This window comes from Delphinus delphis, chromosome 6, assembly GCF_949987515.2.
Source record: "Delphinus delphis chromosome 6, mDelDel1.2, whole genome shotgun sequence".
NCBI classification, from domain to species: Eukaryota; Metazoa; Chordata; class Mammalia; order Artiodactyla; family Delphinidae; genus Delphinus; species Delphinus delphis.
The window spans coordinates 54,807,385-54,824,166 of NC_082688.1; the positions used below are offsets into that span (position 1 = coordinate 54,807,385).

The 16,782-nt window shown below is 41.5% G+C and overlaps 1 protein-coding gene and 1 pseudogene across 1 annotated transcript in view; one reads left to right on the forward strand and one right to left on the reverse strand.

Annotated features, from left to right (window-relative positions):
- The window catches only part of GLIS3 (GLIS family zinc finger 3), a 615,291-nt gene extending 599,904 nt beyond the window's left edge, over window positions 1–15,387 (reverse strand). The window contains exon 1 of the mRNA XM_069540769.1: window positions 15,302–15,387. The gene's annotated coding sequence lies outside the window, so the exon portion shown is untranslated. The remainder of the gene's footprint in view (window positions 1–15,301) is intronic.
- LOC132427669 (elongation factor 2-like) lies at window positions 8,448–15,985 on the forward strand (annotated as a pseudogene).
- The last annotated feature ends 797 nt before the right edge of the window (window positions 15,986–16,782 follow it).

Genomic DNA, 16,782 nt, shown 5'->3' on the forward strand with positions numbered 1-16,782 from the left:
AAGATATTGGACTATTGCTACAGCTTTCCAACTGGCCCCTGCCCCTTGCCTTGTCTCTCCCACCACCCACTACTGCACTGTGGCCAAAGTCATCTTTATAAAACATAGAAATCATCCCATAACTCTCCTCATCTTTTCAGTGGTTCCGCATTTCCTACAAAGTGAAATTCAAATCTGTTGCCTGGCTCAAGTCTCCCCCAAGGACCTGACTCTTTCCTTCAAGGGTATAGGCCACCTCTTAGTCCTTCTGTTTCACAATAAATGTGGACAGAACAGTGTTTCCTTGGATCCTCAGCTCTGCCTGTCTGTTTGCACCTTTTCTAGCCATAACTGCACCTGGGTCTGTTTCAGTCCCCTTCTAGTCCAGCCTCCATGGGTAGTTTCAGGTACTGCATGCTGCCCCCTCCCCTCCTCCAGGATCCCTGATATTTTGAAGATGTGGCAGCATAACTTCTACTCAGCCTGCTCTGTTTATGCCATGAAGGGTGGCTGAAGTGTCCTGAGGCAAGAGGAATTAGTCTAGAAAGAATTCATGTAGCACGAACTTCTTGGGCATACCACTGGTGCAGCTGCACAGGGCCTTGGCTCAGAAGAGCTCTGTGCTTGGGTTTAATACTCGACTGTTGCCCTCTTGAAATTTTTAATAATTTTATCTTTGAACTTCTGCTATGTAAGTGAAATACGATGGAACAGTGGAGCAAAAGTTTGAGTGTAAGAGATACATGCAACATGAGTGTCTGCTTCTGTTTCTTGCCACCACGATCACATATAGCATTTGTGATACCCCATGAGTACAAAATTCTGGTAAATCTACATACATGGGAGTTCAGAAAGACTCAAAAGTCAGTACAAGGTGAGCATGTTACATTTGCAATGGAGTAAACTGACACCTTAGGGAGACCACTCTTTCCATTTGAACCAGAATTTGCTTTGAGTGCAGAAAGAAGACAGAAATATGAACGCCCAAGGACCCTATCATATCCTTCCTTATTCACATTACTTCCCTGAATTGCCCAATCACTTATGGTGGAAAAGATGACATAGAAAGAAAGGGAAGGTAGGGTAACACTTGGTTCCTTTTCCTTTAAGTTATTCATTACTTATCAGGTAGAGAATGTTGATAGAATGTACATATATCAAGAAGTGAAATTTAAAAGCTGAGTTAGTTTTGTGTAGCATTTCTACTGTTCTGATAAGAATGAAATACATATGCATGTATGATCTATGAAATACAAATGTGCAACTACATTGATTCTGCATACAAGTTAAATGCTCTTATATTTGCTTTTAGACTGACATTTGCACAATGTAATTATGAATGGTAAAATTCATGGTAATAATTTAAAATTTTAATTACTTAGAATGACATTAAATAGCAAAATTTAAACACCATGACAAATCATGAGAGAGTCTACAGAAGAAAGGAGAAAGTATTTTTTAGTACCTTTCATGGCACTTTTTTCATGCTTTTTAAACAAGGGACCCTGCACTTTCATTTTGCACTGGACCCTGCAAATTAGGTAGCTGGCCCTTCACAGGCAAAAAGGAACCACTTTCTATCCTGACTACCAGCAAACCCCAAATTACACTTATAAAGATGGAGGGAAAGGCTTATTGAGTGCCTACTATGTGTTGTGCTTTGGTCTAAGACTAAATTGTCTGTTCCAATGGAAATTAAGAACAGAATATTTTCCCTCTAATCCAAAGTCTCTAAAACAAGGAACTCAGCATTGACAGAAATGAACCAACAGCACCCAGACCTTGTGGGGAAAAAGGGATATGTCCCAGCCCAGGAGAAATAAGGACTACAGACCTCATCACTACTGGCAGTGCATGCTGATGGAGGGGCGGAGGATGAGCACTTTTTTGGGGATGAGTCCGCCATCTCTAGTTAGGAAAGAAGTCGGAAATCCACAGTGGCTTCTAGCAGGTGTATCACCAACTGCAAGAACCACTGGACATATCCTGTTGTTGCAGGCTGCCCGAGAGAGCGCCAGAGGGTGTAGTCAGGATGTTAATGGTAAGTAGCCAGGCATTCATGGGCTAGGCCACCCAAGGACAGTTTCCCTCCAATAAAAAATTACACAGCAACTGCACATACTACTAGACTTTAGGAAGTTGCTTCAAGAAAGCCTCCTAGTTTCATCTAATTTAGGAGACTGTCTGATGATTGAAAGATGAAAATCCTATTGTAAGCGGTATTTGCTTGAAGGGGCCCAGACCTGCTAAAATAGGTGATTTTCCTAAGAACCCTAAAAATAGAGTCAAGAATTGGGAAAGGGGACTTCCCTGGTGGTCCAGTGGTAAAGACTCCGCCTTACAATGCAGGGGATATGGTTCTATCCCTGGTCAGGGAATTGAGATCCCACGTGCCTCGGGGCAACTAAGCCTGCGCACAACAACTATTGAGCTCACGCACCTCAACTAGAGAGCCTGCGTGCAGCTAACTACAGAGCCCATGCGCCCTAACTAGAGAAGAGAAAACCTGCATGCCACAACTAGAGAGAAGCCCGCGTGCCACAATAAAAGATCCCGCATGCCTCAACGAAGATCCTGTGTGCCGCAACTAAGACCTGACACAGCCAAAAATAAATTAAATAAATAATACGTAAATCTTAAAAAAAAAGAATTGGGAAAGATGCTAAAGTTATAATAGTGCATCTAACCCTTGAAGGAATCTTGTGCTATATTGTCCTTATTTCACCCATATTCTTCCCACCTGCCACCACCGTGGCAGATGTCACTCCATGTAGTGATGTCAGGACTCCACAGTCCTTCCCCAGCCTCTGATGGACAATGAGTTCTCTGAGCCAGGGATGATGGCTGATATTTCTATCCACCTCAATGCCTCATGCACTAACTAGTACTAGTAGCACTGCATAACTGTTTGCAGAAGGCAAAAATACACTAGAAAGAAAAACACAAGTTGGATTATTAAATGCCACATTTCAAAACCAGGCATTGCCTCCAGGAAAGTGATTTCTGTGTTCTCTAGGTCCCAAGCACATGGAAACATTGGGTTCTGTGATTTATGAGTTCTGAAACGTTGCTTTCTTACATAAAACTGGACTTTTTCTGGCGCCATGATGGGACCTGGGGAATGCAGAACACCCTTCTCAGACATCACCGATCACCCGCTGCATTAAATGCGGAAGATGAGCTGTTAGCTTCCATGTCCTGTGGTCTGGATCAATGGTTTCCCACCCCAACTGCATCAGAGTTACCTGGGGAAGGTTGGGGGTTCTCAGGATCCACTGAAGACCTACTGAATCAGAATTTGCGAGTGGTGTGGGGTATTTTTAAACCTCTTCCACGTGATTCTCATATAACTGATACACAAACCAGCATTTGGGAACCATTGCCCTAGGATGACAAACTGTTGAAGCTGCATATGTTTCTGAGACCCAACTCAATTTATACCAAGAATCAATTTGAATTACATAAATGTCATGCAAAACCCCTGGCCAAACTCCTTCCCGGGTCTAAAAAGACTTCTCAACACTCAGGGTGAAATTAATTATTTTTCCTTATCTGGGGGAAAAACATGAAATTTTCAGACTGTGACTATTGAACAATTTATACCATATGTGTGCACCTTTTTGACAGTTACATTTCATATCTTACAATGAATGGAACAGGTAGTATGAGGCTCTCAGGTAATACAAGAAATCTTTGTCCAAACGCATACCTCTGCTATTTAATTTTCCTACTGAAGTACAGAGAAAGAATTCCCTATTGAAACTGCCTCAGTGATATTGCTTTCTGATTATTTGCCATCACTGCCAAGTATTTCTGCTCCAAGAACAGTTACAAAATGAGTCAGAACAACTGCCTCCTCTGAATCAATGGCTGTTGTAGGCAAAAACCTCTATGCCCTACTTCCTACTCTACTCACCCCTCTAAAACAAAAAGATAGAAGGTGCTGTTGGTCAACTTTAGCTATCCTGAAATTTCCACCTCGTAGCATATTTTAGAAGAACCAATATTGGGGTTAACCCAGACAGGACTTTCAGCCAATTATTGACCAATCCCTAAAAGAACATTTCGTACAGGCCCAGCCCGAGGCCCTCAAGACAGCTAGGCTCACACGTGGCATCTGTCTCCCTGGCATCCCTTTCTTGGGAAACTATGCCCACTCCCAACTCTGTGTGATTCTGATCAGGCTGTCAACTCAAGCATCACATCTCCCCCACCATAAGGATAGGAATGCAATCTCTGTTGACAGCAGAGCCTTCCCATCTCCTGGATGAGTGATCACATACACAAAGCAGGCTTACTATAGAAAATGTAGATTATACTCAAAGGTCAAAAAATAAATAGCTACATTTTTCAGAGAGAACCACTGTTAGCCATTTATTGTGCATCCAATTCCACACACACATACACACATGCACACATGTGCACACAATTGAATATACTGTTTTGAAATCCATTTTTTTCACTTTATAATACATCTTGAACATTTTCCCATGTGCAAGGGTACCATCTTGTGGCTGACACAGAAGATAATCAGAAGACACATGGCTTTCTAGTGTGTGAAGTTATGAGAAATACCAGCTAAGTACGACTGCAAGCCCCTCTTTAAGGGAATATTTGCTTCTACAGTAATAGAATATACACATCAGTGTTTGTTGACTTTTTAAAAATGTGTGCACATAAAGCAAATGCTCAGAGAATTCACTGTCCCCAACTGATAACATTCTGGCATGAGTGGGAAAGTATCAGAACCTTAAAACACTTGAGAGAGGAAAAATGACTATGTGAGTATTTAGGTTTCTTGTTGTGACAGTAAGTCATTTATAAGAAAATTTGGAGCAGTGAAAAGATCACAAGAGCAGGAGTTAAAATAACCAGACTCCAGTCCTAGCTACATGAGTTTCAGTGACCTTGGGTCACTTAACTTCTGTCTCTGATTCTTCACCTGTAAAAGGGAAAAAGTACCCGTGCTATGGGCTTCACAGGGATGCTGAGGTCACCTAACATACAGAAAGGTGCTGAGATATGCTAAAACACCAGACAGAATATAAAGCCTTATTATTGTTCAAAACAGCTGGATTAGCAATGTGGATTTTTAAAAAAAAAATAGTTTAGCCTTGCTCCTTAAATATTTTCAGACATGATCCTAGTGGAGGAAAGAATTCCCTGAAGGAGGGGCAAAGCTTTTATCTCAGAAGAAGTTGTTAGGAGGAAAAGAGGTGAGTAGGGAAAGGTTAAGAAAGACAAATTAATCCACCTTTTTAGGTATCAAGTATCTAAAAAATTAGGAGGATAACAAGGAGAGCATTCAAAGGCTGAAGTTTTTCTAGGTAAAGACTTTGAAAAAGCAATGGATTACAACATCCAGTTTAAAATGTTGGACCTATATGCTCTCGAAGCACAAGAGCAACAGAAGAAATCACAAAAGACTGACATATTTCTCTCTCTTTATAATTAAACTTCATAAGCCAAAGGTCCAAAGGCAAAACTGAAAGACAAGCAAACTTCATTTTCATAAGTCCTTTGCAACATATGACAATAAGACTCATGTGATTGGCTTGCTTAGTCCTAATATGCCAACGGGTATGGATATAAATATATACCTTATAAGAGAAGAAATATATTTTTTAACTATATGAAAAAGAAAGTTCAACCGTTTGTAATCAAATAAATACAATGTAGTAACTATTAGATACTATTTTTCACCTAACTGATGTGAAAAGAAGTTTTCATGAGAATACTCAATGCTAGAAAAGCTGTGCTGAGACACTCATGAATTCCTGGTAGAAGAATATATAGGTGCAATGTTTCTGAAAAGCAATTTGGCAATGTGCGTTAAGATGCTTACAAATATGCATGTTCTTTGAGCCATTAATTCCATTGCTGGAGGCTGAAGAGTGAAATGGATAAGAATGCAGGCTCTGAGCCAGGTCACCTGAAATTGTCTCCCAGCTCCACTGCTTACTAGCCAAACAATTGGGCAGGAAATCGCCTAATCTCTTCGTGCCTCAGATTCCACATCCATAAAGTCTGGTAATAATGCTACCTATTTCGCAAAGTACTGTGAAGATTATTATCAGTAAATGAAAGCAATCTAGAATATGCCTGGTACATCATAAAATAGTATTAATATTATTGTTGTTATTTTCATTAGAAGAGTCTAGCAGTAAATCTGGAAATTGCATTCATTTAGGAAATATGTATTGAGCAGTATCTTTGGTTGGGCAATGGAAAACAAAATAGTCATGGTCTCTGACCTAAGGAGCTCATAAAGTACTTATAAAAAAATTATGCTCTTAGATGTTCATTTCAATAATATTTATAGTAGCAATGATTAGAAATGAGGCCAATATTCAAAAATACATGTCTATGAAATAAAAGATTGTACAGCATACTGTGGATTGCTGTACAGTCAGTAAAACATGTTTATGAGGCTTAATTTCTTCATGAGGTAGATGGGGATACCACAGAGTCACTAAGAGGATCAGAAGAGTCATGAATATTAAGCCACAAAGGTGGCTTTGTAAATAGTAAAGTAATATACAAATGCTAATTATTATTATTTGTTAGGGTCTACAGAAGATCAATTATGAAAATAATTTTAATGAATATTTACTATGAGCCAGATACCGTACACACATTATCTCATCTGATTTTCACTTCAAGCTGCAAAGTTTAGGAAATAAAAAATACACGATGCCAGTTAAATTTTAATTTCAGATAAACAATTTTTAGTATGTCCAAAATGCAATTATTCCATTGCTTATCTGAAATATTTGCACATACTCATACTAAAAATTATTCATTGTTTATCTGAGATATTGGAATGTACTTATACGAAAAATTTATGTTGTTTACCTGAAGTTAAAATTTAACTTGGCACCTTGTATTTCATCTAGAAACCCTAAATCAGTCCTTTGAAATAAATATAATAATTATATATGTGAGAAAGAGAGAGACAGAGAGAAAAAAAACAGAGGCAGAGACAGAGAGAGTTGGAAACAGAGATTCAGTTTTGGTTGGTGCAGTATGAGATCACCAGCATTCCTACTATGGACCATAAAGAGGAGAAGTGTTAAATCAAGAGGCAGAATAAGAAAGGCAGATATTACTACCTGGCTCTCACTACTGTGTTATTGTTATTTAAAATGTTATAATTTTTCAGAATACATTAAGCCCAAATTCAAATACTAAACATTAAAAAAAGTTGCAAAGTCAAATCTAAATGACTTTGGAATTATCAGCCATTTTGGAAGACTGACAATATCAGTCCCTTCTTTTAGTGCAAATTATCTAGAGATGGGAGAGTAAACATGTAAATACATGTAAATGCTTATATGTTGTTTTGAGTTGATGAGATGTCAAGATCTGGGAGCTAAACCTCGAGTTGCTTCATCTCCATTGGATAGTGGCAGCTGACTTGTCTTCTGCTATTTCAGTGGAGCTTGAAATGATCACGACTGTTTGCTTCACTTCAGTGTGCACCATCCCTCCCCGTTTACAATCAACATCACTGTGTTAATTCACAGTGACACTAGTGATGACAAAGGCATTTTCAAGCATCTTTTTGCTGTTGGGGAAAAGATGCCACTTTACTTTTGTGAAAGGTAGGTACCAAAAAATGCCAGTATTCAATACATTTCGTGGTATGCTGCAAAGGATGGAAATGTGTGTGTGTGTGTGTGTGGGTTTTATCTTTTAATACAGATACCAATCCAAAAAGAGGAGGTCTTAACTGGGGGAAGACAGGGAAAGTGTCCCAGGCAGCCTAGGCTTCAATCTCAGCTCTGCAATGATCTGGCTATGTGACCTTCCGCTAGCCCTGTACTCCTTCTGAGCCTCATATTCACCAACTGTAGTCTGACCTCAATATTGCTCTACTCCACAGAAGTATTTTAGTACAAGGTTTCAAACCCAGAAGTCATCTTGGCTGTACACTACTATGAGAAGAAATTATAACTTATTCAAAGTGAAATGATTTCAGAAATAAGGGGGCCAACTTCGAATTATTATTGCCCATCGGGGAAGTCTGATGATAAGAAAGTATTCTGTTAAAGACACCAGTGTTTTCAAAAGCACCAAAGGAGGTGAGAATTTCAGAGCTTCAGAGCTTGAAAACAAAGATCTCTGTCAGTGCATCTCACACTTTCATGTGATTAGAATCATCTGGGGAACTTGTTAAATATGTAAATTTCTGGACCACACACCACTGATTATAAGTCAGTAGGACTGGAGTTGGCCAGGGAATTTGGATATTTAATAAGCTCCCTGGGTGATTCAGAGGCAGCTGGTCCATTTTGAACACTTTGGGAAACATTGGTCACTACAAATATATAGTTAAGATTTTTAAAGGCAATGAGTTAAAAAGAAAATGGTAGAAAGCAGAAAGTACTCTTGTTTCAATATAAATTCTGGGACAGGAGCGACAAGACCCTCCTGAGAGCAGGGCAAGGAGAGAAGGATTCATAGCAATGTCTGATCTCTCAAAGTCTTTAAAGTTGATCTACAAGAGCCAGCTGGCGAAGATAATGGAGGAAAAGGCCAAATCCAAGAGTCTAAGAGGCCATATAAAATTGGAAGAAAAACATGGGAAGAGGGACAGAAATGGCCACAGGATAAACAGTGGCAATCTTTTGCATGGTACCACTGTTCAGGCCTACAAAGAAGGAAGAGATTCAGGAAGGTCACGGGTCAGAGGAAAAAGCCTATTCATCAAAAAGGAGAGTAAGAGGCAGGTGAGTGAAAAATAGTAAAAATGTGAGTGTCCTTATATTTATAAGAAAATGATATACAATGTTCATGGAAAGTTTTGGTCAAGAAATAAATTATGTTCAATGTGAAATTATCTTTTAAAAATATCCTACAAAAATTTTAGAATAGGAGATGAGAAACTACTTTGAAAAGCATAAGGAGTAAATAATATGGTTATTTCTTGAAGCATTTTCTGTGACTATCAAATCTGTCCACTGCCTGCCTGGCTTGGAAGCTAGTTAAGGAGGCCTGTATGACATTATCTTTGTATCCCCAGTGTGCACCACAATGTCTGGCATATGGTAGGCACTAACTGGATGGATGAATGGGTAGGTAGATGGATGGGTCGGTGAATCAGGTTAAAATGAGAAAAGCCAAGGGAAGAGTTGCACATTCACATAGTATTCACCAAACTTCATAAGCTTCATTTTCTACTTTTCTTGGACTGAGCTGCTAAGTGGTTGTTACGAGATTTGGCATATTTTAGTACTAATACCTGCTGGCAGTCATGCATGAACCTCTGACTGGGACATGTTTATTTGTCTTCCTGAAGGAAGTACATCTTGATTCATTTTACCTGATGCACCTGTTTCCCCTCAGGTTCACATCCACCTTTTTCCAACTATTCTGTATTGCGGGGGTTTGGTATCTACAAACTACATTTCCCAGACTCATTCATTAGCTGGCAAAAGAAAGAACCATTATTTCTTTCTCATATTCTTTTGCTTCTGCTGGTGTTTCTGGAAGTAGTTGCATCCCGTCAGTGATCCAAGCTTCTGCTGTAACTGCTATTCTTTGGTGGTCCCAGCTGTGGCCAGGAAGACCATCCTCCACAGCCCTAGCATTGGCTACGTGGAACCCCTAGAAGCCTGATTTTGGGATCCAGTCCTAGAGTTTATAGCTGCTTCCTACAAATACTAATCTCTGGGTATCACTCTTTATCTTTTTTGCTTCTCAAGCTCCCTTGCTTTTTCTTTTTTTCTTAAATCCCTTCCAACACCCATAAGACCAAGATTTGTATTAAATTCCCTCTGTTTGAAACTTCTATTTGAAACAGAAATGGTTTCTGTTTTTTTTTGACAATACTCTGACTGACACACTTGGTAAAATCAGGGGAAACGTGATTACATTAGATATTAAAAGCAGAGATTAGAGAAAATTTCATGTGTTCCATAAGAATCCAGAATAGAAACTGAAATTAAATTGGAGAATTAGGTTATTATTTAATAGCATATGTAGGGGATACAATACCTTCCTCTCATCCCAGAATATCTCCTAGCACATACTACCTTATTATATTGCTTTGGTTTTTTTTATCCGTTCTGCTTTTTCACACAGATCTACAAGAATTTCCTCTTCATTGAAGCCTCTCTGATTACCCCAGCTAGCCTTGATCTACTTACTCTGAATTCTTTTAGTTCTTCGGTTCTCTCATTTCTAGAGTATTTCTCCAGGTAAATAATCAGTCAGAGTCTTCCCCTAAATCACTTCCTAAGCCAGGGAGATCATCAGAATCCTCAGAAAAATATATCCAGATGCCAGGACCCCACTCCCACTCCTAACCTCCTGAATCAGAATTTCTGGAGTAAGGGGTGGGAGAGATGGGGTAGAAAAGGCATATAAAATATTCCTCAGATAGGGCTTCCCTGGTGGCGCAGTGGTTGAGAGTCCGCCTGCCGATGCAGGGGACACGGGTTCATGCCCCGGTCCAGGAAGATCCCACATGCCGCGAAGCGGCTAGGCCCATGAGCCATAGCCGCTGAGCCTGCGCATCCAGAGCCTGTGCTCCGCAAAGGGAGAGGCCACAACAGTGAGAGGCCCGCGTACCGCAAAAAAATATATATATATATATTCCTCAGATAATAAAGCCCTCAAGGTCAGGGCCCTCCCATTTCTTATGTAGCTTTTACTGTGCCTAATACAGTTTACGCAGAGGCAATAAAATTTGTCCATTTTTCAATGAACTAAGTGAAGATTCCCAAGGAGACCAGGTGGTGTCACTAACTGCCCAATTAATATTTCTGGCCCAATGAAAACCATCTCAAGTAGTAAACTTTGACTTTCCCTGGACTCACTGATTCCATACTTTTCATCCATCTTTCTATCAGTTTTCTTTCCTAAGAGAGAAATGCAGAAACCTAGCCAAGAAAATAGACTGCAAAACCTAAACAGTGCAAATAACCTGAGTTCTCTGAAAGTAAATGATGGCATGTCCTGAGGCTGCCAGGCTTCAAGTGAGGAAGCAAGAACTAAAAAGAGCGGAAGTAAGCCTCTCCTTGGCCTGAGGCCTGAGATTTCACTGCATTAGGTTCTTGGCATTAGCATTCTGAAGAACAAGTTTAAGAAATAAGCTTAATGAGCTTGCAAGAAAAACTAAACTCCAAACAAACTGCATTTTTTTTTTTTTTTTTTTGCGGTACACGGGCCTCTCACTGCTGTGGCCTCTCCCGTTGCGGAGCACAGGCTCCAGACACGCAGGCTCAGCGGCCATGGCTCACGGGCCCAGCCGCTCTGTGGCATGTGGGATCTTCCTGGACTGGGGCACGAACCCGTGTCCCCTGCATCTGCAGGCGGACTCTCAACCACTGCGCCACCAGGGAAGCCCCAGACTGCATTTTTATTCACCTTTTGTTTAATAACATTTGGAGTTGTTATTTGAAAATTTAATTTTCCTTTTAGGTCTACTATTCCTACATTATTGACTTAAATTATTCCTGACTCCTGGATAAGCATAAGCAAACCAATCTAGGTTTACCATGAGCTATTTGTTATGTTATTTTTAAGGTGATATAGAACCCTCACCTATGACAGAAGCTATTCAGTAATTAATTTTAATTACTAACAGGTTGAGTACTGCATGTTTTCCAAAAGCAGTTTCCACACAAGCTGAGACCTGGCTATATTTTAACATTTCTGAATTCTAGCTCTCCAACTGCATTAAAAATCCATTAAGATGGTTGAAAGGAACTGAATTCTAGATTTATAGATCCAAAAGGGGCCTTCCAAGGTCCCTGATAACCCTTCTTAGGTAACATCATGCCTTGATCTTCTCCATTTGAGCATCTACCTCTCCAAAAGTAAATATCCTGGATAATCTGTCCTTTCTTCATACTGACTGACCACAAAATTGTTGTATTCAGAGGCTTAAATTTCAATGAAGAGGGAGGTACTGAATGGTAAATGGCTCTCCAGTTGTAGAAACGGGCCCCCTCCTTATTCTGTGTTAGCTGGATGGTCCTAGAGAGACCCTGAATCCCTAAATACCCCTAGAGTCCTTTCCTTCAAGACTTACTCCCCTAAATACCCACTGAACTACCCCCATTTTCCCAGTGAACAGCCAGACTCTACTTACATTTTACAATGATCTTCTGGAGGAATTTCAGCGTCCTTGGCTGTCCATCAGTCACTTCACTTATAGGGCATCAAGCTAGTCCCATCTGTTCCCCACTTAGTACTGAAGAAGCTGTGGCCTTTGGGGGTTAACTTCCCAGCACTCTGTTCAGAGACTGTGTCAATGGTGTTTACAAGTTTTCCTCCCACATACTTTGTGGGACCCACACTTGCAATGAACCCAGGTTGCTGGACCTAGATGACCTTTGGGTTTCAGTTATGGGGGCCTCTTTTGAAATAACAGCAACGCTGCCAAAAAAAAAAAAAAAAGACAGGAGCAGCTTTTTAGGCAATACTCTTCATTTAGTCAGGACTTACCCTCACTGGAAAGGAACTTTCTAGAGACTCCACATGAAGGTAAAAGTTAATTTTCTAAGTTGTCAATCTAAGCTTTTTGTTCTTTAATAAGGACTATTACCCATGGCCAATGGCACTGAAATTCATTCCCCTCTCTCTGTCTCTTTTGTTCTTTCTTGTTTTCCTGGTCTTAAAAAAAAAAACACAGAACAAAACAAAACAAAAAAACAGCCACTCTCTTCTTTCTTCCCTGGACAGCAAGATGCCACTCATTGCTTTACTTCAGGACCTAACTCTCCATCTACCAGCTTCCTTTTGTATGTACAAAAGCTAGGTAATGAACTGCCTTTCTTTTTGAGAAATTTCTAACATCAGCTGGTTAATATCTACAGACTTCTGTGTCCTGCCCCCACCCCCCGACACAACCTTGGTATCTAAAGCATATCAGATAAAAGACTTTCTATTCCTTGATATCCAAATTGGGAACATGAGCCTCAGTTGAGATGTTGTTGCACAGTGCTGGGTTATAACCGTCACTGTCACAATTTCAAGTCACCTGTCAAAATTCAGCTGCTCCAATTTCATGATGTTGCCCTGCAGAGGGCCAGTAACCAAGGGCAGATGGCTCAGCCTCTTAGAAAATGCTTGTAAAATGACCAGAGAATGAGAGATTTTAAAGTGTGTTTCAAATTTCTAAATAAAGGAAAAATCTCCTGACACACATCAGGGACAGTTTATTGTCCCGGTGAACTAATAGCAGCTAGAGTACCATCTGTTGCAGTTTGATAGCAGGACTGTTTCTGCAACCTCTTGCATTTCCCACACTGTTTCTCCTCAGCTTCCCTCTGCAAATACAAACTTCAGGGATTTCCAAAAGTCCAAGCCTGTCCAGAGAGCCCCACAAGCTTTTAATCTCCTATAGCACTTAGCATCTGTACCACTCATTGACTGCATAAAATACTTCAGGATACAGAGAAACCTTAAGATTATCCACCTCTATTCCCATCTGATGCTGGTATCTTTCCTGGTTCCCCACTCAGGGACCAATGACCCCTAGGCATGAGGAATTGACTCCTTCCTTAATGCTTTATTATGATTAATCTCTTTATTATAAAAACATATATACACAGTAGAAAATTAAGGGGGGAAAAAGAGAGAGATACTAAAAATAAACTCTCCCCATAATCACCACACTCAGAAAAAAATTTGGTCACCAAACAGTATTAGAGTGTTATTCCATTATAATAATAAATTACTTATATAAATACGTATTATTGGGCTGTAATAGCATTTTTCTGACTAAATCTTTGTGTGTGGCCATGAATATTTTTTGAGATAGTCTTAGAATTAATCAATCAAAATTTCAAGATGTCTAATAAGAGTAATCACAACAATATCATTAATATTAATGACAAATATTCCTAGAGCATACTGTCTGGCAGGTACTCTGTCACATGCTTCACATTCACAACAATCTTAGATGGTAAATATTGTAGCACCCTCACTTTTATTTTATTTTATTTTTATTTATTTTTTTCACCCTCACTTTTAAAACGATGAAATTGAGGCTTGGAAACTTACTTGAGTTCTCTCAAAAGGTGTACCAGAAAAATGACAGATGAGGGATTCAAACCCAGGTCTATTTCTACAAACCGTGCTCTTTCCATTACACAAAATAAAGGAGGATTCCCTCGCTGTGCTACAATGAGTAAATGACTAGTGTTTTTACTAAAACAACTCAAGTTCAGTGAACCAAAGGATGCCATATTGGGAAAAGCCAGAAAGTCCTTAAATTCAATCCTCATCTGATATGTGAGTGACCCCCTCAACACTGTCTACAAGGATCACTTTATTTATCTACGTTTAAAGACAGTAAACTCTTTCTAAATATTTCACCTTTGGACTACTCTAACAATTAGAAAATTCATTTTTATTCTGAACTGAAAATTATTTCCTTTTAGCCACCAACCACCAGTCTAGGTCTAGACCACAAGGCCACAAAGACATTATCCCTCCTCCCTGTGATGTGACAGCCCTTTGCAAGTGTCATTCAATCCCCATGTCCTACTCAGGTCTTTTTCAAGCCCAGGATTTCTTTTAACTTTTCTTCCTTAGACCATTGAGCATGTCCTCACCACTGGGAAAACTTCTGCTGACTATGATCCAGGCTGTGTATTTTTTGAACAAGGCTGGGTACCAGCTGAGACGCCAGAAGTGCCATCAAGTGTCGGCCACCAAGAATCTGTCTAGCATTATGTAAAGTCCATCGAGGACGTGCCTTGGGGGAACACTGCTGGCCTGTTGGGCATGGGCCAGTTCCTGGTGAAGACAGGCACCATCACCAACTTTGAGCATGCTCACAACATGCGGGTGATGACGTTCAGCATGAGCCTGACTGTTAGGGTCACCACGGAGGCCAACAACTGGCTGACCTGCCCAAGCCGGTGGAGGGGCTGAAGAGACCGGCCAAGTCGGTCCACGTGGTACAACGCACCACTGAGGAATAGGGGGAGCACATTATCAGCAGGGTGGTGAGCGGCACCTGTGGGTCTGCCTGAAGAACCGGAAGAACCACACCTGCATTCCCACCAAGAAATCCTAGCCAGTCGTGCAATATAGCGAGACCGTCAGCGAGGACTCTAACTTGCGGTGCCTGTCCGAGGCCCCCTATGAGCACAATAGGCTGTACACGAAAGCACGGCCCTTCCTAGACTCCTTGGCCAAGGACACCGACCAGAGGTGTCCGCCCGCCAGGAGCTCAAGTAACAGGGCTCAAACTGGCCAAGAAGTATGAGTGAGACGTGGCCGAGGTCCAAAGCCTGCGGTGCTTTGGGCCCTCAAGCACCCGCCCCGTCACCTCCCCAACATCACCAAGGGCGCGCAGTACCTCAACGAGATGGGGACAGCGTGGCGGCTGGCCTACAGGGGACGCTTCGACATTCGCTACTTGACGCTGCACGTGGATCCATTCAGAGCTTCCCCACGCCCGGCGCTGCCTCTATGCCGTGCTGACCTCCTGCCCCGGCCCGTGGAGCGCCTCCACCTGTGGAGATCCGATGTCCGCAACAGGGCTTGGTGGCATCAAGGGGATCCTGAACAGGAAGCGGGGCCACGTCTTAGAGCAGTCCCAGGTGGCTGGCACCCCCATGCTTGTCGTGAAGGCCCTTTGGCTTCACGGCCGACTTGAGGGCTCACACGAGCGGCCAGGCCTTCCCGTTCCTGGCACCTCCAGACCCTGCTCGCAGACCCCTTCGACCACACCAGCCGCCCCAGCCAGGCTGTGGGGGACACGTGGAAGCACAAAGGCCTGAAGGAAGGAATCCCAGCGCCAGACAACTTCCACGACAGATTGGAAGCGGCATATTGCACTGCGCCTCTGCCGGGGAACGTCTCCTTCCGCAGCACCCGCGTCCAGCCGGCGACCCACACAACCTCTAGCCTCTCGTTCTTCTCACGACGCCTCGCGAGACTGTCCAGACCCGAGATGCTCCGCCTACCAGCCTTCCGGGGCCCACTTGGTGCCGTTGCTCATCATGGACGTTTGATGACGTTTCTTTTCGTATCTATTTAAAGGTTTCGGAGCAACAGGAATGCCTTCGCAACAGGTACTTATTTGGCCGGTGGAGGTGGGGGAGGGGAGGGGGACGCCCAACACTTATTTTTTGTTCATTTCTTCGGAGGGGAACTCAAATGTCCCCCCCAAAAATTTAAAATAGACACATGAAGAGGTTTATTTGGGTAAGTGGCCTATTGTGGATTTTCTCCCAGAAAGGGAGGAAGGAACAAGTGGGTAGACATTCTCTTTGGAAAGAAACTAGAAGGCAGGAAATCTTATGCCATGTCACCATGAGCATCTTCAGCTGTATTAGTGTCGTTGGAATAAAATTCGATATGGTGTTGCCAAAAAAAAAATCTGTCTATGGTTGAGAAATAAGTAAATGGCATGATAAGTGATAAGTGAAACTACTAACATGTACAGAAGGTTCTAAGACAGCACAGAGAAGGGAGTGATTAACTCTTTGGGGATAAAGGAGTCATTCATTTCTTCATTCCATAAACATTTCCTGAATACATACTGTGTGCTTCATTGAGCAAAAACCTGGATAAGTACATTTTCCAGCAAAGAGAAAAAGAGACATTTCAGGAAGAGGAGATCATATGCATGTATAGATGCCTAAGAGATCATGGTGGGTTTGAAGAGCTGTGCAGCATTCCAAATTGGGGAGAATAAAATTGCAGGAAAAAAGCAGCAGATGAGGATGAAGTGTGCAATAACTCATACTATGCATTGAGTGCAACACTTCATAATATGCGTAAGTAAACAGCATAAGTAAATTTTGTGGAGGTACAAACCCCAGACAGTGTTTG